At 41.7% G+C, this 23,378-nt stretch overlaps 1 protein-coding gene and 1 long non-coding RNA gene across 6 annotated transcripts in view; one reads left to right on the plus strand and one right to left on the minus strand.

The window, feature by feature from the left end:
* LOC100717716 (steryl-sulfatase-like) overlaps nucleotides 1–23,378 on the minus strand; it is a 188,675-nt gene that overhangs the window by 139,465 nt on the left and 25,832 nt on the right. For all 5 annotated transcript variants that reach the window (XM_063243266.1, XM_013145438.3, XM_013145436.3 and 2 more), the window contains one exon: nucleotides 3,678–3,801. The gene's annotated coding sequence lies outside the window, so the exon portion shown is untranslated. The remainder of the gene's footprint in view (nucleotides 1–3,677; nucleotides 3,802–23,378) is intronic.
* Nucleotides 16,120–23,129, plus strand: LOC134474731 (uncharacterized). The gene is made up of 4 exons (XR_010045587.1): nucleotides 16,120–16,203; nucleotides 17,291–17,379; nucleotides 19,994–20,178; nucleotides 22,770–23,129. It is a non-coding gene; the product is annotated as an uncharacterized LOC134474731 (long non-coding RNA).

Consider the following 23,378-nt stretch of genomic DNA (forward strand, 5'->3'; position numbering starts at 1 on the left):
GTCTCCAGGTCATGCCAGATTCTCTCCAGAGAGCAGAAGCCATCCTGGGAAAGGAAGACCTAGGGTACATTTGTAACCTCCTACTCCAAAGCTGTGTTTAGTTATTAAAGCCACCCTTAACAGGTTATATCTTATTGGATTTTATTATATGTGATAATATAAGCAAAAACTTTTACAGACAAGGAGATTATACAGAAACCATTGTTGATTTTCTGTTAGTTGGTTCTAAATACCCTGCAATAATGTCATTCTCTTGAATGGTTTTACATTGTCTGGATATGTTTGGTGCTACAGTATACGAAGTTATACTCAAAGATTTCAAGGAAAGAGACAGTATGGTAACTACTTTTATGTCAGGATATCTTGTGGTGAAACACTGTTTTGCTTAAATGGTTATGCTTTGACCTGCGCTGTTCTGTTGTTATACCCTCTTTTATCTCAATCTCCTTTTTTTTTATTATTGACCTTTTTATTTTTATCTTTTTAATTAAGGGAAAAATTAAAAAGTAGCAGGATACATTATAGTAACCTATTTTCATTTCCTACTAACTTGATTTGAAATCCTGTATTGCTCTCACCATCTTATTTTGACTGATTTTCCCCTATTCTGCTTAGCTTGATAATACCAAGTTCGAAAGTATAGGCAACAACTGTGAAGACAATAAGATTCATTATGATGCCCATTCTGGGTGACTATTATCTTCTTTTAAAGTCCTGTAATGTCTCCAATATTTTGGTTTTATTCTTTACTGTTTTGTTCAATTTTATTATAACTGATGATATAGGCAATTCTTCTTAAGATAGCAAGAGGCAGTATGGTAACCATTGTTGATCACCTTGTATTTTGTTTTTACATTATCTATTATGTCCGTCCTTTTGATTTGACTGACTCTGTTCTGATATGTCATATTTGGTTTTACTCTCTTCAAAAAAATTAATAAGAACTGTGGGAGTAATAAAATCCAAAATGTGTAATTGTCATTGTACAAAAGAAAAGAAAAGAAAAGAAAGTCCTCTAAAGGTTATAACTGCATATATGTTTAAGTGTATAAGATAGATAACCATATTACTGAATGTTGTTGGATCACTGAACAAAACTGATTGCAGTCTCACTGTTTGAAAGTCCACTTTATATGCTTTAATTTGGTAACTTGAACAACTATTTCTAGGATGAGAATGTGTAATCTATTAACTAGTGATTTCTTACTGTTTATCTTTTAAATTTTGTATTACTTGTACCCTTTTTTTTTCTTTTTCTCTTTAAATAAATTTTTTTTTTAAAAGCCACCCTTAAGCCTGAGTCTCTGGCTTATTTCACTTAGCATTGCTATGGTCTCAAGGTATAGCCATTTGCCTACAAGCGAGTCAAATTTTATCCTGTCATTCCAGCCTGACATGCCTGTAATCCCAGCACTAGGGAGGCTGAGGCAGGAGGATTATTGAGAGTTTGAGACCAGCCTGGGCTGCAAAGTGAGCTGACCAGCCTGAACTGCCTAGCAAGACCCTGTCTCCAAATGACCAAAAAAAAAAAAAAAAAAAAAAAAGTGAAATTTGTCCTTCTCTATGGAAGAGTGGCAATCCATTGTGTATAAACACCAAATTTGATTCATAAATTCATCTGCTGATGGCCAAAGAGGCGACTTCCAAGGTTTAGCTGTCATGAATTGTGCCGTTATTGGTGTGAATACACACGGACCACTCTTATATAAGTTCTTTAACTCCTTGGGGGGAAATATGCGGAAGGGAAATGGCTGGATCACATGACTGGCTTTAATTTTATGGAGAATCTCCATACTGGTCTCCATGTTGGCTGTACTCACATTTCCACTAATAGCACAGAAGGTTTCAGATATAGTTTCAGACATAAATGTCTCATGGTTTCTCATAATGAGAAAACCACAGCATAAATAAAGAGCAACATAAAAAGAGAGATAAAAGGGAGTAGGGGGATGGTTCTTTCTCCAAGGGGTAGGGATCAAGAGGTGGGTGTGAAGGGAGGGCAAGAGATGTGACAAGAAATTAAGATGTGCTACGTGCAGGCGCCAACTTCACACAAGGGATACAAACACCCAGCACAGCACACATGTGCTCATAAATTTAAAAAAGGAATTCCTTACTTTCTAGAAAGTCCTAGGGAATGGTCACCATTATTCATCAGCATCTTTACCTGAGAAGCCAACTGAGGAGCGGAAAGCGGGAACAGCTTCCTGATAGCCCAGAACCAGAAGTGGGGAGCTGGATCCCACATGGCAAGGCAGCAAGCACGAATGGTGTCGTCTTCCCGAGCCTGAGTGTGGATCTGAACCAAGCATTTCCTGTGAGCCCACTTCCTGACCTCTTGGCTGCGCCTGCTGGGGCCACTCTGAATGGCCACAGCTGCCTCCCTCTACGTCACAATGGCACGACGTCACAACGGCATGACGTCACAACGGCATGACGTCACAACGGCATGACGTCACAATGGCATGACGGGGGGGGGAGGGTCAGGCTCCGTCCTAGAAAAGCTGTAGGCACAGGGATTCTGGCCAGGAGACTTTTGTTCATCTTTCTATGTGTGCTTTTTTAATGTTAAGTGCTGGGGATGAACCCCGGAGTCCCCTAGGCTTAGCCTGGTCTCTACTCCTAAACTCCACCTTGAGGCCCCCAGAAGTGCTGAAAACTTGTCAAAGGATGAGCGGACACCACACATACCCACTTCCACCAGAAGAGGCTCTCTCTGCAAGTGAGCTAGCTGGCTCTGTTGCTCAGGCATTGACGGGTTGCAGCAGAAAAGCAGTAGGTGGAACCCACTGGTGACATGAGCATTCCCTCTGCACCCCAGCTGTGCTGCTTTATTCCACCAAAACTCCCTCAAAGGTGCAGGAGATCCACTGATCACTTCTCAAGATCACTTCCCACATGCTGTGCCATTTCAATTTGGATCTGGAATGTTTCTCCTGATATTCCTGTGCTCAAAGCTTGACCTCCCTCACAGCGGGGTTCAGAACTGCAGGGGGAGGGGAGATGACCGGATCACCATGGATCTGGTCTCATCGATGTGATGATGGATTCATAACCTAATGGGCTACTGGAAGAAGGTGTCAACTTTAGCAGCTGGGTCTAAATGGAGAGTGTACATCACTGGGTATGTGTCCTGGAAGGGCAAATGTCCTACCTGGCTCCTTCCTCTCTTTTATTTTTATTTTAGCCACCCCAAGGAAACCAGCTCGGTTCTACTGCATGATGTCCTGCCTCAAAGCACTGTAGACACACAACCATGGACTGTACCCTCTGAAGCTGTGAACCAAAAGAAACCTTTCCTCTTTTAAGTGTATGCGTCTTCAGGTATTTTGTAACAGTGATGGAAACCTAACAAACGTACCATCTGCTTCCATTTATCACACTGTGGCTGATCTTCCCAGCAGACCTCTGTATATACCCTGTCTCTTACAAACTAGCATTGTTCCAACATCACTTCCCTTTGGCAAATGGGATCTTTCACTGGAAAGTCCTTTGGGCAAAAGGGACAGAGAGGATAGTTCCACGTTTTCATGTCCGTAATCATCAGAACATTATAGAACTCCAGTTCCAAGGCCACTGTTCAAAGCAGAAGTCACAACTCAGGTTTCAGGTGAGTGAAACACTTTCCTGAAGAGCCATGCTACATCCAAAGCGCAGCCCCACAAATGAACACTTACCCTGACGTGAGTTTAAGAACCGCCAGTGGTTATCCTGCTGTGGGCCTTCTGTGATGGGGATCACCATGTGCAGATGTAGAAAGGAAACTCTCAGCAGACGAGAACTGGGGATGGCAGGCTCACCCTGTGAATTCATGCAAAAGGAGAAGAGTTAGATGGTGGAGAACCACATGGAGATGGACTTGTAGGAGAAGAGCTCTTTCTTACACTGGGAGATTCCCCTTCAGAAATTGCTTCTTTCCACTCTACTTAACTCAGATAATTAGGTCTCTGCTGGCTCTCCAAGACCCTGAGAAGCTCTCATAAAGGTTCCACATGAATCAGATTCTCCCACTGTTAAGTGCCATATCATAGGATCATTTTTCCCTTGAGCCCTCCCTCTCTTTTTCATTGGACTTTATTTGCACGATGCCTTGTTTCCTTGTCTTTGTGTCCTGTATCTGCATATATTACCAAGTATATTACGTAGATTTTTTTCCAACCAACCAGCATTTTGGTTTCCCTTTGGCCATGCTGCTGATGGAACCCAGAGCCTCGTGTGCTAAGGGAATACTGATCCCTGGCCTACATCACAGCCTCCGACAGGTTCAAGAAGCACAAGTACAGGCCCACAGCTCATTCGTTACACACATCAAGCTCTCAAACATTTGGGGGACTGGATTACCCCCAGGGCTCCCAGCATGCTAACCAAGTGTTGTACCACTAAGCTTCATGCCAGCTCCATTAGTCACCTTCTGAATAGACTTGGGGTCACCAGTATATATGGCTCGCCTCTTATTTTTGTAAGTCAACACTTTCATGTTCAAACATTTGAAAAAGAATATCTTTGATGCACGCAAAAAACATGAAAATCGAATTTCAATGTCTATGAACAAAGCCCAATTGCACAAAATCATATGTATTTACCTGCATTTGACTCATGGATAGTTTTGGGGCCGCCAAGTCAAAACCAAGAGACTGTGAAACACGTCCTCTGGCCCCCAAAACCCGCAAATTATTTACTTTTTCTCCTTTAGAAAAAGTAAATAATACTTTTCTCCTGTGACATACAGAACCCTACCTACGAATTGAAGGTGAGTTCAGAAGAAAGCCAAGGAGATACGGTTCAACTTACGGAAGATATTTCTGTTTCAGTTGCTGATATTCAGATCACAAACTAGTATCTGTCTTACAAAATTCACTAACATACAAACCTACTATTTGCGTTTTAAAATGTGAACTGTCATCCTACTTGGAAAAAGAGATCCGGGAGAGATCATAGAGTTAGAGAACGTTGACGACTGCATAGATTTTTGTAAACTGAGCTCTTGCTTTATTGAAGCTAAGTTTCAAGGTTCCAGGGATTTGGCTCACTTGCCTATGCGCTTGCCTGAAAGTAACTTTCCAGCAGTAATTTCTGAGGTTCAGTCATTATCCAAGAAATGTTATTCCCCCTCCCCAGAGATGACATTTGAAACTGTTAATTAATCAATCTTGAAGCATGGCTTTTCATGTTAGAGCCTCGTACACGTGGAACCCTGTGCAGTTGACTTTGCTCCTGACCTTCTCTCTGTAGGAATGACAGCACCCCTGGGGGAGGCCACTTCTTTTTTCTCCATCACCCTGAAATGCCTTGGAAAGTCATGGCTGGTACAGGGGCCATGATCTGATCTGAGCCACCAAGTGCTCACATCAAGGCAGGTACAGATCATCGTATTCAATTCTTTTGCCCACGCTTTTGATTGGCAGAGACTGGAAGGTATCAGCTTGACTCTCAGTGTGCTACCCACCACCAAGGAATGAAGAGAAAAAGTCGAAACATATCCCAGTGTGACCACTGTCGAGAGTCTGCATTTACAGAACAGCACAGTGGCAAAATCTGACGTCCCATGCTAGGAGGACATTATTTTTCATCTTTTTTTACTTGTGTACAGGACACAATATATACACTACTTGCATGAAGTTCGTGCATGCATATAACACACCTTAATTTCTTTCTCCATCCCCTTCCCCTTCATCCACCTCTTAATCCCCAACCACTTTGGGAAAGTCCAATTTCCTTTCTTCCTGTTATCCGTGATTTTGCTTTTTAGTTACCTTTTGGGTTTCTCATTACAGAAAATCATGAGACAATTAAGCTGTGTGCCTGATATGTTTCATTTAACACCCTGCTTTCAAGGTGAGTCCATTTGCCTACAAATGACTGATGCTGATCTTTCTTTATGGCAGGATAGGACGCCATTGTGTACAAATACCACGTTTTCTTTATTCACATCTGCTGATAGGCCGTTTCCAAGATCTAGCTAATATGAATTGTGATGCTATTCACTTGGGCATGCAAGCACTACTGTAACTATAACAATATAGTAACTTTAACTGTTTTGGAAAATACTTAGAAGGGGAATGGCCAGGTCAAGTGGAATTTCTTGTCTGAGTATTTTTTTTAGGAAATCTCCATTGTGATCTCCGTGGTTGTACTAATTACATTAATTCATCAACTAATTTACTAATTTTTCCCATAGCCTTGCCAGCATTCGGAAACAGGATTTGAGGAGTCCTAACCCAAGGGCAATATTGCCCCTCGGGGACAAATATTTCTGGTTGTCACCTCTGGGCAAGGTCTAATAGCAGCCTGTGAGTGGGTAGATGTCAGGGATGTTGCTATGATGCACAGGAGTCCTGGGACAGACACAAACCAGCCCAGCCCCCATGCCTGACAATGTACCATCTGCTCCCAAATGCCCATGATATCAAAAGTTAAGAATTCTGCATCAGACCAGTGATCCAATTCATATCCATGAAGAGACCCAGCACACACACTGGGACATGAGGTGGGTAGCAGGTTACTGCCTCTGTTTTATTGGACAATCTCAGATAGCAAACGTTCATGCTGGTTGCTCTGTGACTTTAACACATTATATTGAATTTAATTTAAATAAAAATTAATAACCCTAATTATTGTCTCATCCATGCGACTGAAGAATACCAAAATGTTAACTCTTTTCAAATAAGGAGAAACTTCTATTTGAATGTATTTATGACCTCCAAAATAACCACTTATTGGGTCAAAGGATGTAGCTCAAAGTCACAGCGCCTGCCTGGCAAGCATGCTGCCATGAGTTTGATTCCCAGTACCAAAAAAAATTTAAAAAATAAAAATAACCAGTATTCGGGCCAGGGATGTAGCTCAGCGGCATAGCACCTGCCTGGCAAGTGTGGGGCATGAATTCAATTCCTGGTACCAATAAATAAATAAATAACCACAATTTTCCAATCTCCCTTCCAGAGCCTGTTTGCCTATTATCTTCATTTGCTTGGTCATATTTTTCAGTCTCCGCCATTTTTCTCGCTCCCTTCTCTAAATGAGGTTGCAGGTGTACGTCATCACTGACAAAGATAACGACCTAAGGGTAGTGTTGGAATCTGCTGGCCTTTGTCCAGTATTCCAGGATGCAGAGAGCTCTGAGGATCACACGACAATTTCCATTTTGTTTAACTGGCCAACCAAAGCCAACCTGAGCTGAAATGGGACACGAGTCTGGCCTTCGCCACCAGCTCTACCAACTGTTACATCGGTAGCCATGTTTTCCTTAGCAGCACATCAACGTGCACAGAAGGAACAAGTTGTATCTCTACTGAATTCTCTTTTCATTCTTCCTTACAGAACACAGTCTAGGGAATATTGTCACAGCACCTATATTGTACGGGCCATTTTAAGCCATTGAGAACTGATTCAAATCATACAAGAGGAAGGTGTAAGTAGGTTTAATGTAAACACTATGCCTGGGATTTTGGTATCCAAGATAGGGAGAATCCACAAACCAAACCACAAAGAGAGACATGGAGGGAAGATGGTCTTGTGTTGCTTTTTGTGTGTGTGACTTTAAATATACTTTTGAAAATGTGAAAATGAAAAGGTAAAGACATTCCATGAGTAATTGCAAATTCATGGGCAAGAGCCCAGAATGCATAGTTAGTGACTACAGATGCAGCCAATGGTCCAGGAAGACAGGAAGGAAACAGAAAGACAAGCTGATGAAGTCCAACAGGTTGAACTGTTGTGAAGCAGCCAATAATCCTGGTTTGTCTAAAACTGATGAGTTCCAGTTTCCAAGCTGGGATAGCCCCAGGCATAGGGGGATGAGTTGGACCCCCTAGTTACTCGTGAAAGATTCCAGAATATTCCATGGAAAACCTGCATCCCAGAATATTCCATAGAGAACCGGCATTCCAGAATATTCCATGGAGAACTTGCATTCCAGAATATTCCATGGAGAACCTGCATTCCAGAATATTCCATATAGAATCTGCATGGAGAACATCTCTAGTGGATACTGTGGCATGAGCAAGACCTATGCTGAGTTTAGTTATTGTTCCTTCCACCTCGTTTCTGGTCACATTCATGGCTGGCTGGCACTCAGCCACATCTCTCTCTGGACAGTGTCTTTTGGCCAAGGACAGTAGTCTCTCCCAAAGGGACATTATCATTCCTATTGGGCAGCCTAAAGACAAGGGATGATCATAAAAGTTACATCTCTCTTTCCTCAAGAAGGGACAGAGGGACTTTCCTGGCTTTAGAGTATCCTTGGAAGTGGACTCAGGTCACTGTGGGACCATCAGTGGCAACTGAACTACTGCCTTGGCTCGTTCTTACCCTACTTCTCTATAAGTGCCCATCGTAAGAGTAAATGCCCCAGAAGACCCCTTAAGCATAGTTTTCATTTCAGGATCTGTTCCCCGGGAGTCAATATAAGCTACTATCTGATTGAAAACAAACAAAGAAAAGAGATAGAGGGAAAAAAGAACAACCACAGAAAAACTTAGTTACCAAGATATAGCCTACCTGATCCACATAGCTACTATTCTAGAAAAATAACAAAAATCCAGATTTGGGCAGGGAGAGGGGATTCAAAGGTGGGCTGAAATATCAATAGTGGGTCAAGGCTTCCAGCAAATGCAAGATAGATAGAGTCATCAAGAACTGGGAAAAGCCAACATGCAAGATGCCAGAAATAAGAATTCATTACACCTATCTAACAATGTCCCAAAAATGTAGTCTTATTACTCAAGGATCACTAGAGAAAACCATTTAGTGAGAGATATACACATAGCAAGAAGGTAGGAGATTGGCTTATAGTGGCTGTCCCCAGTCAGGTGCAGGAGAGTACACAGAGTCTGTCCACACACTGGAGACCAAAGGATCCAGTCAAAGCCTGGAGCTCATTACAGTGTCCCATGCCAGCCTGAATCAGAAGGCTGAAGAGTGTGCACTTGATACTCGAAGACGATGTCCGAGGTGAAGGCCAAGGCTGGCATAAGCTCCTCCAAAGAAACAGACGTAGTAAGCCGTCCTTCTTCTCTCCCCCTTTATGCCATCCAGCTGACAGCTACCATAGGGTGGGACTTCTGTGTTCGGTAAATTCCGTCACCCACATTCGGAACTACGCTGATCCAATTTAGTTGGGTGATCCTTACTCAAACTGACATAATCAGTTAGCTATCACAAGTAGTTTCTGAGGAAATCGATCACCAGCACGTCATTAAATAGCACGCAACCAGGACTCAAAAGCATTCCATCACAGAGTTTCTGGCGTACTCTCCTTCCGTACATCACTTCCTCTTCCTCCTCCACATCTTCCTCCTCCTCCACCCCTCCATCCTTCCTCCTCTCTTCCTCTTCTTCTGCTACTTCTCCTCATTCTCCTCTTTCTGTTTCTCCTCCTTCTTTGAAATGCAATGTTCTTTTACTCAAATGAAATTGATAATATGATTGATTAAGACATTTAATACTCTATGAAGAGCAATTCTATATTGTTGTGTTTGCCGTGTACTGAGGGGCATGAGGATTATAGCAACAGTATTAATGATGGAATTCTGAGTACATCTCATACCACAGGAATCACCAACTATGGCTACTGTCTGTTTTTGTCAATAAAGTTTTACTACAAGACAGTCAAGGCCACTCCACTCTCTGGGAACTTTTGCACTACAGTTGCAGAGTTGGTTGTACAATCTGTGATAAAAAGAAATTATTTTACTACCCGAGCAGAAAATGTTTGTCTACAGCTGACCTACATGAAAAGATCTGTTAATTGTCATAACCTCTTAATCTTGAGACCAGCAGACATCTGTCAATAGATAAAGTGTTCTAAAGGGTCCTTTGTCACATTACCACGCATCCTTGGAAAATGTGTTCCCTGGCACATTTTCAGGTATGATAATCTGATAGGTAGGATGATCCTGATATGATGTCTTCTCAAAGGTATTTAAACATGCAGAGGTCACAAACATAATGCAATACCGCAGGTGTGTATAAGGGTCATGAACATAATGTAAACTGGTATTTATTCATTTTTATTGAATCTAACTTTCATTGAACTTTTCTTGCAGCTGACATTTTAATAATGAATCGGAAGTAGCCAGGGTATGCATGGTCTACCAACAATATTCAATAGATGACAAGAATGTACCTATCAATATTCAATAGATGACAAAATCTAATAGATGACAAAATCCAAGATTGTGGAAATTATAGAAATCTGGTGAATTTCATCAAAGTGAGCGTCAAGGTGTCACTCTATACAGGAAGAACAACTCTTCCTAACTGTTAGAGGACACTTTTTAACAGGATCCACTTTTCGACTGGCAGTTACAGATGAAAAAGAAAAAAAAAAAAACGCCATGTGACATTTCTTCATTTCTCGGTAGAGATACAATCCTGTGGTAGGAAGGTCAGCCAGCATGATTACGAAGTCATAGGAGAACTTGCAAGCGTTTTCAGTATCTGAGCTTGATTATAAAACAGTCCTGAGGATTGAAACAGACCTGGACTCGATTTTGTATGTCCTCAATCTTATTACTCATTAAAAAATTCCTAAACCAGGTGTGGTGGTGCATACTGTCCTGCCAGTTCCTTAGATGGCTGAGGTAGGAAGATCACAAGTTCAAGGCCAACCTGAGCAATTTAGGAAGAGACTGTCTCAAAAGAAGAAATAAATATAGATAGGGATACAGCTCGGTGCAAGGCTCTAAGTACAAGACCCCGACATGGGAGGGAAAAATAGAGAGAAAAAGAAAGAGAAAGAAATTCTAAACTTGGATGCTGAACCATTGAAGAGGGAAAAAAATTCCACCGCAGAATTTTCCTGTTGTGTTCCCTTCCCCGGGGCTTCATTTCACATGTGCCAAAGGAACAGGGTTGTGTTTGCTTAGGGACCTACTCACTTGGCTCGCTCAAGATGTGATTGTTGTTGGCCACCTCCCATTTATGCTAAGGGCATTGCATGTCACTTGGGGATACCATATTTCAAAACCAAAAATGAAAGGTTATCCATAACACTGGGTAATCCTTCTTCATAGAAAGCAAATGGATGTCTTCATTTGCAAATTCGTTTGCACTGGTGACGCAATTATAACGCCCCACGACAAGCCACGGCAAGTGGGTAACCCTAGGTCTGGAACTTGCAGCGTTCAAACTTCGAGGTGTGATCTTAGGGAAGTAACAGCGTGTGTCTCCGCAAAGTGTAATTCTTTGCAAGTATGCCATGTCATCATTTCATTTCCATGATCCGCAAAGGTTTGGCACATCATCGAAGTAGGTGTCATGAAATGTTCCATAGGGTGACTGTTTCAGTTTGTTGTGCCATGAGTTCTGGAGGGGACAAGGAAATGTCCTTGGGCTTAAGTTTAATCCAGACATACCAATGAAGAGTTCTACAAAAGTAAAATTCTATGAGTTCTGTAAAAGTTAAAATTCTACGAATTAACATGAATTCATGAATTCTGTCCATGTTAAAATCGAATTTTAACACAGATAGAAATGGGGAAAAAAGAATCGAGGAAAACATAAGCTTCTGTGTGGCAGCTGGTTCTCTTTGGGATTCTTTGGTTCACAGGTGCGCTACTGTACCCTTGGCCTCTGTTGAACTAGGCTATTCCCTCTGCAGGTCTTCATCGCGTTGGTGGGTACTGGCTCCAGAGTCTCAATTTCTCCTTCTCACAAGAACACCGTCCTACAGGCTGAAGGACCCACCTCACTCCATGAGGACCCTTCTGTAACGTCATATCTGCCGTGGCTTGATAACAGTTAATCCCTGCCAAACCACATGTTGGAATATACTTCCCACCTCGGGACATTACAGGGTGAAGCCATTGTGACATACTAGGGCTCAACCCTCGGAAGAGATTAATGCATTCCTCCTATTAACAGATTAATCGATTATTAGCTTAGTGATTTATCTCAGAAATAGAACTGTTGTAAAGACCAGCTGGGTTAGGTCACCACACACACACACACACACACACACACACACACACACACATGCACCTTATCTCTGCCTTTGGAGTCCTATCAAATAGGGACTCCCAACCTTCAGTTTCTAGACCCGTGAGCCAATATACATATTTTCACTCCTGTATGTTGCTTTATTCTTAGCAACAGCAAACAGAATGAGTCAGAGGTCCAGCACACTCCGGCATGAACTAGCTGAAATCTAACTAGTTACACACCCAACAACTCCGTTTCCAAACAGGTCACGTTTGAGGTTCTAGAAATGACATCGATTTCTCCTGAGTGGTGGTAGTGAGGCAATATTGAACTCAACGCACGCGGCTTCTGGAAAATTAGATATGGCCTTCGCATTCATCTCACAGGAACCAAAGAACTAGGGGCTGGAGATTTAGCTCAGCGGCATAAGCACCTGCCTTGCAAGCAGGCGGTCGTGAGTTCGATCCCTGGTACCAATAAAAAATAAAAAGAATCGAAGAACTGGAGCCAAGATTGTCAGCAATGTTCTCCTTTCCTTCCTGTCTCAAACAAGGACCCACAATGAATGCCAGGATCACATGCAGGTATTTGTTTTCTGGACAACACTCCTGTCCAATGTTTTGTCCAACTTTCTAGGAACAGGTTGTGTTTGGGAAAAGACTGTCTTGCCCATTACAAAGAAAAGGCTCTGCTGGTATCACGATCAGAGCTAGAGCTGGAATCATTCCTGCTGCTATTCCAAAAGCTATGCCATAGCTAAGGCCTCCCACATGGTTAAAGGCAACCTGGGGCAAGCATCCCTCATTAGCAGGGTCAGCAGGGTAGGACTCCATGAAGTCCACTACAGAGTGCTTGAGGGCGCAATCCCAGTAGGCAGCCAGTTGTACACAACTGTGTGTCCTCTGTTCAACTAAACATTAACACTATAAGGCAAAAGCTATATAAGTAACTGTTATATTGTATTATTTATAGCATGACCATGAGGAAGAATAAAAGCCTGCCCATGTTGGGTAGAGGCCTACCAACATTCTACACACAGGCAATAGTGCCATTTCTTTTACAGGGATGTGCCATCCACAGTAGCTGAAATATTGCATATGTAACCCTTAGATGTGGAGGTCTAAATGCCCCTGCTTCATTAACATTTATTAGAGAGAAAAATATTCTCACATTCTACAGCAGACCAGAGTGATTATAGATAACAAAAATGGTATTTTATGGGCACTGGAGGAGAGTTCAAAGGTCCCCAACATAAAGCAATAGTAAATGTTCAAAGAGCTGGAAAAGCCAATTATCCCGATCTATTATACACTGCATACACGTATTGAATTATCACACAGCACATTATAAATAGGGACAATTATCGTGCATGAAATTTTAGAGACCCATCGTAAATAGTCATCATTGGGACTGATAGATAAAGGCAACAAAAGGGGAGCCTTGGAAAATACAATCACATTATAACCAATAAAAGGAAATGCTTTTTGTTTTTAAGGCCGCTTTTTCAGCGTCAGTCCACAGAACAGTGAAGCAACCAAGTCAGCTTTCAACGGGAAGCGTCTAAGGCAGATGCTGATATTGGAGGCCAGAAGCATCTCAACCAGCATCCTCAGATGTGGCATCTGCTCTTGATGATGCTGTGGGGCTCTGTCCCACCGAGCGACCGGTGGAGGTCACAGACACTGGGTCACTGGACCGCAAACCATGCAACTCTGGACCAACCACACCACTAAATGTTTGTGGACCCAAATCTTTGTCTACATCATCCCTCTTAGAGATTTCTCTTGACTCTCCATAGACTTTCCTTCAATCCTCTCTAAAACAGTGTGTCTTTGAGCTACCCACTTTAACTTCTCTTGAGGAGGTCTTTCCTTCTTAACCCAACATTAAGGTTTGGTTTTTAAGCACGCTGGCTAGGTGACCCTTCCCACTGCAATGTGCTAATGAGCTGCAAACAGGGGCAGCAGTATGCTGGCCCCGCCCCTTCTGGATCAGTCAAGCTGCTGAGACCTGCAGTGTATTACTGTGTGCCACCTCCCCTCCGGGTCAGTCAAACTTCTGAGGCTTCACTGCGTTAGTGTGTGCTGCCGCCGGGGAATTGATTTCGGATAACCCTATTGGGTCTCAGCCAGGTCATGTGACCCAGGCCTAGCTCACTCCACCAATCGTGTGCAGGAAGGGAACAACTGACTGAAGTCACTGCTGACCTTGTACTTGCCAGTCCTGCCCAGTCCCAGAATGTCCTCTGTCAGAGCCCCATTTCTGTGGAATGGCTCCACTCACGTCACTCACCACAGGTCGGTGCATGCTCCCCACCAGCTCATCTCTCCATTCGGCTGGCCGACCCCCAAACTCAATGTAACTGCACCTCCATTGAGTTGAAGCGGTGGGACCTCAGACAGCCTGGCAAGTCACCAGCTGTGGCGGGAATCCTGAACCTTTATCCATTGCAATAATAGCACCGGGACTGTATGTTTGATTGGTTCTTATCACCTTAGTTTCTTCTTGGGACAAGAGAATTCATCTCCCTCTATTCGGGGCTCCCTACGCTGTGTTATGTTGAATTCTAAGTTGACCATCTCAGGGAGCCTCTGTAGCCAGCTGTTATTTATCCACCATCTTTGCTCCACCAAGGTTTGGTTTTTAAATATCACCCAAAAGCACATATGTGGAAGGCTTGGCGGCCACTAGCTAATGGTGCTATGTGCAAGACTATATGAACTTTAAGAGGAAAGGGCCTAGTGGGAAGAAGTGAGGTCAGTGGAGGTGTGGCCTCAAACAGGATATTGAGACTTTATTCTGCTTCTCAGTGACCATGGACTGAAGCCTCTGAAACCCTAAGCCCCAAATAAACCTTTCCTCCTTCAAGTTGATCAACTCATCCATTTTGCCCCAATGATACAAAGCCAGCTACCACACTAGGATTTTTAGGCAGTCCACTTCAACAAACAGTTTGCAATTTTACCCAGAGACCTATCAGCTGCCAGGTTGGTCTTCAGATCTTAATATTTGATGCTAAAAATGAGAATGTACTGAATTAAGAAATATTTTCAGGGGCTGGGGATTTAGCTCAGCAGCATAAGCACCTGCCTGGCAAGCATGAGTTCATGAGTTCAATCCCTGGTACCAGAAAAAAAAAATCTGCACAACTTTAAAAGTGAAAATGGTTAACTGACACTTTTGCTTTGTGAATGTGTTATGGAATACATCTCACATCCCATGATTTAGAAGACTTGGTGGCTCTGTCTGCCAAAACCAGTAAAGTAATGTCCCCTTCATGGACATTAAACAGCCCTTTCTTCAATGCAGCGTATCTGAATTATGAGACTTGCAGAGATGCCATCCAGGAGAAATGGCTATGTACCGATAACAGGTTGATGAGTGGTGTTTGACTTATTAGAACACTTTGTCAGCTTCTGAGTGTGGATTTTAAAAAGCAATTTAGAGGAAAATTCATAATTATTTGCTTTCGGTGTGAAATTATTAATGTTGAGTACCTAAGGCAATACATGGAGCTTGTTAGCTCTCTCAAGTGACAACTTTCATGAATTACCTAGTACTTGGTTACCCCCATTCTCCTAAATGCAATCCCATTCCTTCAACTCAAACCTAGTTGTCCAGCAAGAGGTAACCTCGAGAGAGTTGGTTTGAATATATTTCCTGGGGTCTTGGGAACACCTGTGAATTAAGGCCCTGCCTGCAAGTTTACTGGCTCTGTAGAGTTTAAGGAGTACTTTCTAGTAGTAATTATAATCCAAATACTGTATTTCACACATCAGAGGACTGATCAAGTGCATCCCATAAAATGATGACGGCATATCAGGTCTCTGAGCCCCATATTCCCTTCCCCCAAGGAGCAGAATATAGAAGGACATGGTACCTGTTCTTTATTTTTTAATGAAGCTATCATAGATAAGTAAAAATTATATAAATGTATGATATACATGACATTTGGCTAGAGGTATACATTTTGAAATGGGTATATCAAGCTAATTGACCTCCATCTTCTGACATATTTATTTTTTGTGTCTAGAACATCTTGGAAGTTTAAAAAACCATAGTATGTTATTCCTAATGCATAATAACCATGTTACACCAAAGATGCCTTGAACTTGTTTCTCCAGTCCAACTCGTACCTTTTGACCAACACTGTTCCTGAGCCTCATCACCTGGCAACCACATTCTACACTCTGTGTGGTAAGAGTTCCAGGGCTGAAAGCTGTGAACGTCTTTGCTAAGTCATGAGGGTTGGAGGACAGGGCTAGTCATGAGGGCTGATGGGTAAGTAATGTTAGCTACCTCATAGCAATGTCTGTAACTGCTGGGAATGTTGGTGTTTCCTGATGTCTCACGGACTGTTGGTACTGAAACTAGAGAATAATTGTGCCACACAGGAATATTCACAGAGTATGGAAGAACTCAAAGGGGAAAGAGAAAGAGAGAGCCAGGTATGACTTTCCTGAGAGGTATGGTGGCAACAAATAAAAGTCAGGCAAATGTTTTATCCAGGAAGATTTAAAGTAGAATTTTGCAGAAAGTTATTCCTTGGTGATATGAATAGGCTGCAGTGAAGAACCCAACCAAGGGAGTAAGATGAAGGTCAACAGGTGTGTTAGTCAACCTTCCATTCCTATGACAAACTACCTGGCACAAACTAATTGAAAGAAAGGGAGGGTTATTTGAGGGTCACTGTTTCAGAGATTTCAGGCCATGACTGGCTGGCTTCAAGGCAGAAATATCATGCCAGAAGAAAGATTTTCACACCATGGAAACCTGGACAGAAAAAGAAGGGGAGGAAAATAGCAGAGGAGGGAGAAAGGGAGAGAAGGAAGGAAAAATGGAAACTAAAAGAGGGGGGAGGATAGAAGGGGGAGAAAACAGAAGAAGAAGGAGAAGAGATAGAGGACAGAGGAGAAAAGGAAAAGGAGAGAAAGTGAAAAGAGGAGGAGAGAAAGAAGGGGATGAAGGAGAATGGAAGAGGAGGACAGGGGAGGAGGAAGAGGAAGAGATGGAGGAGAGGTAAAAGAGGAAGAGGATCAGGCATAAAAAGAAGCAGGACAGGAGGAAGGGAAAGAGGACAAAGAAGAGAAAGAAGAAGAGGAAGAGGAGACAGGAAGAAAAAGAGGAGAAGGAAGAACAGGAAGGGGAAGAAGAGGAGGAAGAAAGGGAGGAGGAGGAGGGAGACAGGCAGATGATGGTGGGATGGTTTCTGCTCCCACGTTTATTCCATCCACTTTGCTGGCTGAGACCTTCACATTCAGAGCAGGGCCCCCCTTCAGCTTACTGTCCTTTATTCCCCTCATCCCTGGAAGCACCCCAACATTCACAGCTACAACTGTGCTCTATGAATTTCCTTGATGTTTCTCAGAATCAGTTGACAGTCAAGATGGGTCATCAAGCCAGAGGAAGACCATGAGACCAGCTGGACCCAGGGAGTAGCCAGCTCCACCTCAACAGGTGCTGAGTGTGTAAGAGGGGTCTTCAGGTGCTCACATTCCTTCACTGAATCTGTAACGAGGCATCTTTCCCTCCAATGGGGCTCAATTAATAATGGCCAAGTGAATTCTAAAATATAGCATCATTGAACAAAGTTGCACCTCTCAGTACAACTTTTTGAGCTCAGAAAGCTCAAAAAAAGAAAAAGAAAAATGTGTTTAGATATTCTTGTTAATGCTCAATTAGAATTAAGGACCTTTTGATTTTTCACATGGTCTGCATTCATAGAATTAATCTGCTGCACAGCCAACTTTTGTCTCTCCCTATATCCACCAGAAGTCCTTGAATTGATACCAATATGTTAACCAAAGCAAAAGTTCTCTATTGTACAACAGCAATGCATGGTAAAAGGGCAGGAAAAATTCATGTTTCCAATAACTTCTTTATGAACAAAGCAAAAGTATTACTTGTACAGTCATATTATTTTAGTAAACCATGTTATTTATTATTAATCAACTGCTGAATAGTGAAGGGTTGTGTTCCCCAAAGATTTTGATCAAAGTCTATACTTAGAGTCTACACCAATAAAAAAATAAATATGTTAGACAGAATAAGACATCCCCTAAATAAATATGTTAGACAGAATAAGACATCCCTAAAGACATCCCCATCTTAATACCAAGATCCTAAGATCTCTCTGGCAAAACAGACTTTGCCCAAGTGGTTAAAAGAACACTTTGGAAATGAGGAAAAAGTACCCTAGTTCTTCCCAGAGGCCCAAAGCTAACGGTTTCCCTAGTAAGATGAAACTGGTTTTTAAAAGGAATGTGATATACCTTGCAGAAAAATTATTCTCACAGGCACACAATGAGGAGATGGTAGATTAAAAAGTTTTTCAAAACAAAACAAAAAATGAGTCCAAAGAGAAGCCAATTAAAATAGTGTTAGCCATGACTTTCCAGTCTGGCTTTCACTTGTTCTCTGAGATAGGGGACTTGTGAATGGGCTGCATATGAGGTTGCTCTACAGAGAGTGATTTCCACACCTTCAATATTCATCTAGGCTTTCCCGCCAAACCAAGCTGCCTGGCGATCGCTGAGTCATAAAACTGATTTCTCCCATCTACTCTTGGGTCCTCAATCTTTGGCTTCCCCTTGTATTTTTGCCTTGCGCTGGTGAAGTCTTTGGGAATGACTCACACTGACAAATAGAAAGCTCGGTATCGATGGGATTTTGGCCAAGCCCATCACAGGGTGAGTTTCCTAGCAACTTGGAGAAAATCACAGATTTTTACCATATAAAGGGCTGGGGTGCCAAGCATCAGTCACACCTCCAGAAAGGAGGGTAGTTCAAAAGGTATTTCATTCAGAGAGATGACCAATTGGATAAAGACATGGGAATCAATGGTAGTGTTTCTAGGATGGAGACCAGATGACAGGGACATCATTCATTGAATAAGCATTTTCTGTAGTGGTAGGATACGTCACATGGAAATTTCTATACCACATAACTCTGTTTCACACACAAAATTATTTACAATACTATATAACATGACCTTTAGCCTATAGGTACAAAGTAGACATGAAACCCAAATAAACTTTGTGGTTAGACTTTGGCCTCCTCCCAAAGATATCTCATGGTTTACGTAAAACTAGATTTCAAAGGTCAAAAAACAAAATCTGAAATGTTCCTGGTTGTCACCAACTTGGATAAGGGAATCTCACCCTGTATAATCCAGAATCAAGACATTTATTTCCTTCCCGTTTCACAGAAGAAGAAACTGCTTTATGCTATACTTTTAAGTCCTTGAACCATTCTTTATTCATTTGCCAAACCTTAACACACACTGAACACTGCAGTGCTGGTCATTTACTGTTACAGATTTTAAAATCATATGACTGCTTTCTCCTGGATCCAATCACCTGGGCTTCGGCAACCCATTCATTCTCGTTCATGATGGAGCTTTTCAAAGTAATATTCTAACTACAGGACGAAGTTTCTGGAAAGAAACGAGTCTACTGGATGTTAAGTATGAGCTGGGCGAGATTTCTGGGGATGTCTGGTGGCTAAAACTCCCCCAGCACTAATAGATCAGGTCTCTAACTTGTTACTCTGGATCAGCCCCAAGGGGTGATGGGATATTCCCTAATTACATCACTTTGAATTTTTTTCTTTCTCTCTCTCTTTTAGAAAATCTTTCTCCAAGAAATAGTGCAATAGTGATTCTGCATCTAGATTTAGATCTTTGTTGTCACTTTTTTTGCATTCAATGAGAATTTTTATTTCAATTATCCACAAAGCAATATAATAATTCATAAAAACAGTAAATTTTAAGCTATCATTATTTATTTTTAAAAAGTATCTGTGTCTGAAGGCTGTTTTTGCCAACTTCCATTTTTGGTAAGGATTAAGTTCCACATTAAGACATTGAAGACAAAAGCTATTGGGAACCACTTCAAATATACAAAAATGGTTTGAGCGTTTTAACTGAATGGACCAGTTTCTTCTAATCACAGTCATATAATAAGAATAAAGCACTAACTTAATGTGTATTCATTTTAACTTGTTAATGTATTTTTAAATTGTCAAGAAATATATTATCACCTTTTGATAATTATCACTTTTGATTTGCCAGTGTCCTGTATGTCTCCCTTACCTTACCCTGAAGTACATCTTGCTGAAGAATTACGCACATGTTTAAAGAACAGCAGCCTGAGATGCAAAATAAGAACAGCTGTTGCCTCGTTGGAACAAACATTCCTGAGGGCCTAAGGAGTGCGAAGAATTTCAGCAGCAGTTCTTAGGAGACCACAGTTAGAGGTGAGGAGATAAAGTAGCAGAAGACAGGTTATGTGATTTGGTGCCACTGAAGATTACAGAGCAGCATTTAAAAGTAAACAAAAAGGGAGATGGGGTGGAATTTATGAAATAGGGACATTTATTGGCCCAGTAGAGGGTCACACACAAGAGGGATATAATAATGATCATCAATACCCAAGGAGTAATCGGACAGTGTTCACAGGCCCTGGGCTTAAAGAAACTTGATGAGCTCTATAAGAAAGAGACACCTGAAATACCTTAGGGGTGTGTCCCAGCCCTGGGGATGAAGGTTCTCACCGAGGTGCTGGGCCCCTTCTAAAGCAGGCACGAATATTTTATTGTAATTTAATAAAAGTGACAATCGTACAAACAAGTGAATTAAATGAAACTCCCCCAAAAGTTGTAAAAATGATTTTCATCAAAATCACCAACAGAAAAATGACAAAAATGGAACTCTTTACATAGATATTACGCTACATTTACTAAGCCTGTGAGATTGTAAACTGAAGTTGTATCTTAACGTTTGATTCTCTCTTATTTTTAATTTTAAACTAGGAAATAAACCCAGTGCCTTTACCCTCAGCTGCACCCAAATCCCTTTTACTTATTCATTTATTTTGTTTTACAAAATCTTGCTAAGTTGTCTAAGCTGTGCCAGAACTTGAGATCTTCGTGCCTCAGCTTCCCAAAGTGCTGGAATTAGAGGAACGCACCACTCTGCCGACTTCTTCTTTTTCTTTCTTTGTATTAAATGCATACTTGTAGACGGGCTGAATTTTCTCCTATTGGCCACGGAGGAGGTCAACAGTCTTTAAACTGCTGCGGCTTTAAGTGAAATTCTATTACAATGTGAAGCTAATTTACACAGCCAAAGTGCAGAGGGGCATTTGACTGCATCTTACAAAAGATGCTTCCATGCACAGTGGCTCAGCGGGTCCTCGGGGCAAACAGCAAAAGGGTGAAGGCTGTCAGGCCACTTTCAAGATGGGTGGGAACATTTCCTACAGTGATACTGACACTCAGATATGGTATCCTCCTCCTAAGCAATTCCTGTTGTACTCAGGGGTCCCAAGGAAAGCAGTAACACACAGGACACATCATTGATAGTATTGTTTATGACGGTCACCCAAGGAGTCACACACAGAGAAAGTGCAGGAAATCTGTCTACATACAAAAGACCTAGAAAATCCAGCTGAGGGCCTGGATCCCACAGCAATGTCCTGCATGATTTCAGGAAAAAAACCTAGAGCCCACGACAATGACCCAAGCAAGTCTATCTCACAGATCTGCACTAGGAAGGCCCAAAGGTCAGCAGTGGATGCTAGAAAGTGTGTGCCAGTGGGGTGATAAGGATCAAGGGTCCCCTGCACAGTACCACAGCCATCCCAGCCCCTTTTTAGGATATAAACAACTGATGCCCTTAGAGCTTATCAACTGACCGTAATTAACATTTTTGGTGACATGTACCAAGAGAGACCAGTATCTTCAAGATTACTTCCATCACACTAGCCACTACCTTCTCCTCATCTCCCTTCTCTTCCTTCTCCTCCTCCTCCTTATTCTTCTAATATATTTAGGAGGGCAAAGTGCAGATCATCACTAGTTTAAGTATAGAAACATTTCTTATGATAATGCAGAAAAGTGTAAAACAAATCTTTTAATTTTCTATTACGTAGTGTAGCTACATTATTCGGGTATATTTTGAGTACTTTAAGAAGATAAACACTTAGAAATATTAGATTGGATGGCTTTGCCTGGCATCATATTTATCTGTGAGTTAAAGTACACAGAACTAGAATGTAGTAGGATAAAACAATATCTGTCAATTTAGAATAAAAATGTCAGAGCCTAAAATGCAGAATTGGTCACACCACAGTGGAGGGTTTTAATCACAACACATTTTCCCTGTAGAAGGTTGCAAAGACTAAATGCTAATTATCTCCAATCAAATCTACTTCAATTCAATGGCTATTGTAATCTAGGTATAAAGCAGATGGGAAGCCCTCTTTCTAGACATGTGGTTAGGGATGAGCCAATTGCATATCAGCTGTGGCCGTCAACAGCATGCACAGAGATGCCATGGTAGATCCGTGCTCCTGAAACATAGTGGGAAGCAGCAGGGAGAAATGTAACATCTCCTTCCATCCACGATGTTAACGATGGCCATCTAATTAAGTAATTACATAGCATATGTAACATTTTTGCAGCTTGGCATTAATGCATCAAAAGGCTATAGGTTAGTTTAATGAAAAAGAATTTTCAGCTGGGCACTTAGCTCAATGGCAAGGCCCACTTGACTTTGGCCCCTCCAAAGGCTGCTATCTGAACCTAGAAAACCTGATCAGACTCAAAGAATGCTTTCTACAAAAGGTTCATCTTGCTTAAGAGATGCACATATTAAATGCAGAGAAGAGGTTTAGAAATCGCAGGTCTGGAAATTACGTTTGCACAAGAGCTGAAGGTACGTAAGATTTCATTCACTTATTTATCACTTATTTTTGTAGTTCTGCAATTGAACCCAGGGCCTCCTGCACGCTAGGCAAGTGTGTTAGGACTGAGCATCATCTATAACCCTTTTTTTTTTAATCCAGATGCCACGATGCAGATCATGCTGGTCTTGAACTCACGATCCTGCTGTCTCAGCCCTAGGAGTAGCTGGGCATACAAGCATGCACCACCAGGCCTGACAAGACAGACTCTTTCTACTAGTAAATTAACACCATCAACCCTTGGTATCTGCCAGTTGGTTCCATATCTGAAGATTCAGCTAAAACTATAGACTGGAAAAGAAAAAAAAAGATTTGTATGTATACTAAGCACGCACGGACTTTCACCCCTGCTATGATTCCCTGGACAATAAAGGGCAACAACTATTTACAGAGCTTTTGCATGACTTCAGGAATTGCATCTTATCTAGACCCAATTTAAAGCACACAGAAGGACATATGCTGGTTTTATGTAAAGGGAGGTCATTTTTCTATGAGGGACATGAACATGTGTGTATATTTATGTCTACAAGAGAAGAAGAATACATTAAAATCAACCCCCCACAGATACTTATGAAGGCTTATATTTTAAAACCAATGATAACACCTCCTACATGAATAGAATCTGAATATTCATAGGCAATTGGCCTTTGAAATCTGGATATTATTCATAAGGGATTGGCCAGCTAAATTTGAACAGTCATAGGTGACTGA

The sequence above is a fragment of the Cavia porcellus genome, unplaced genomic scaffold (genome assembly GCF_034190915.1).
Source record: "Cavia porcellus strain 051 isolate PalLab524CR breed Dunkin Hartley unplaced genomic scaffold, mCavPor4.1 scaffold_37, whole genome shotgun sequence".
NCBI classification, from domain to species: domain Eukaryota; kingdom Metazoa; phylum Chordata; class Mammalia; order Rodentia; family Caviidae; genus Cavia; species Cavia porcellus.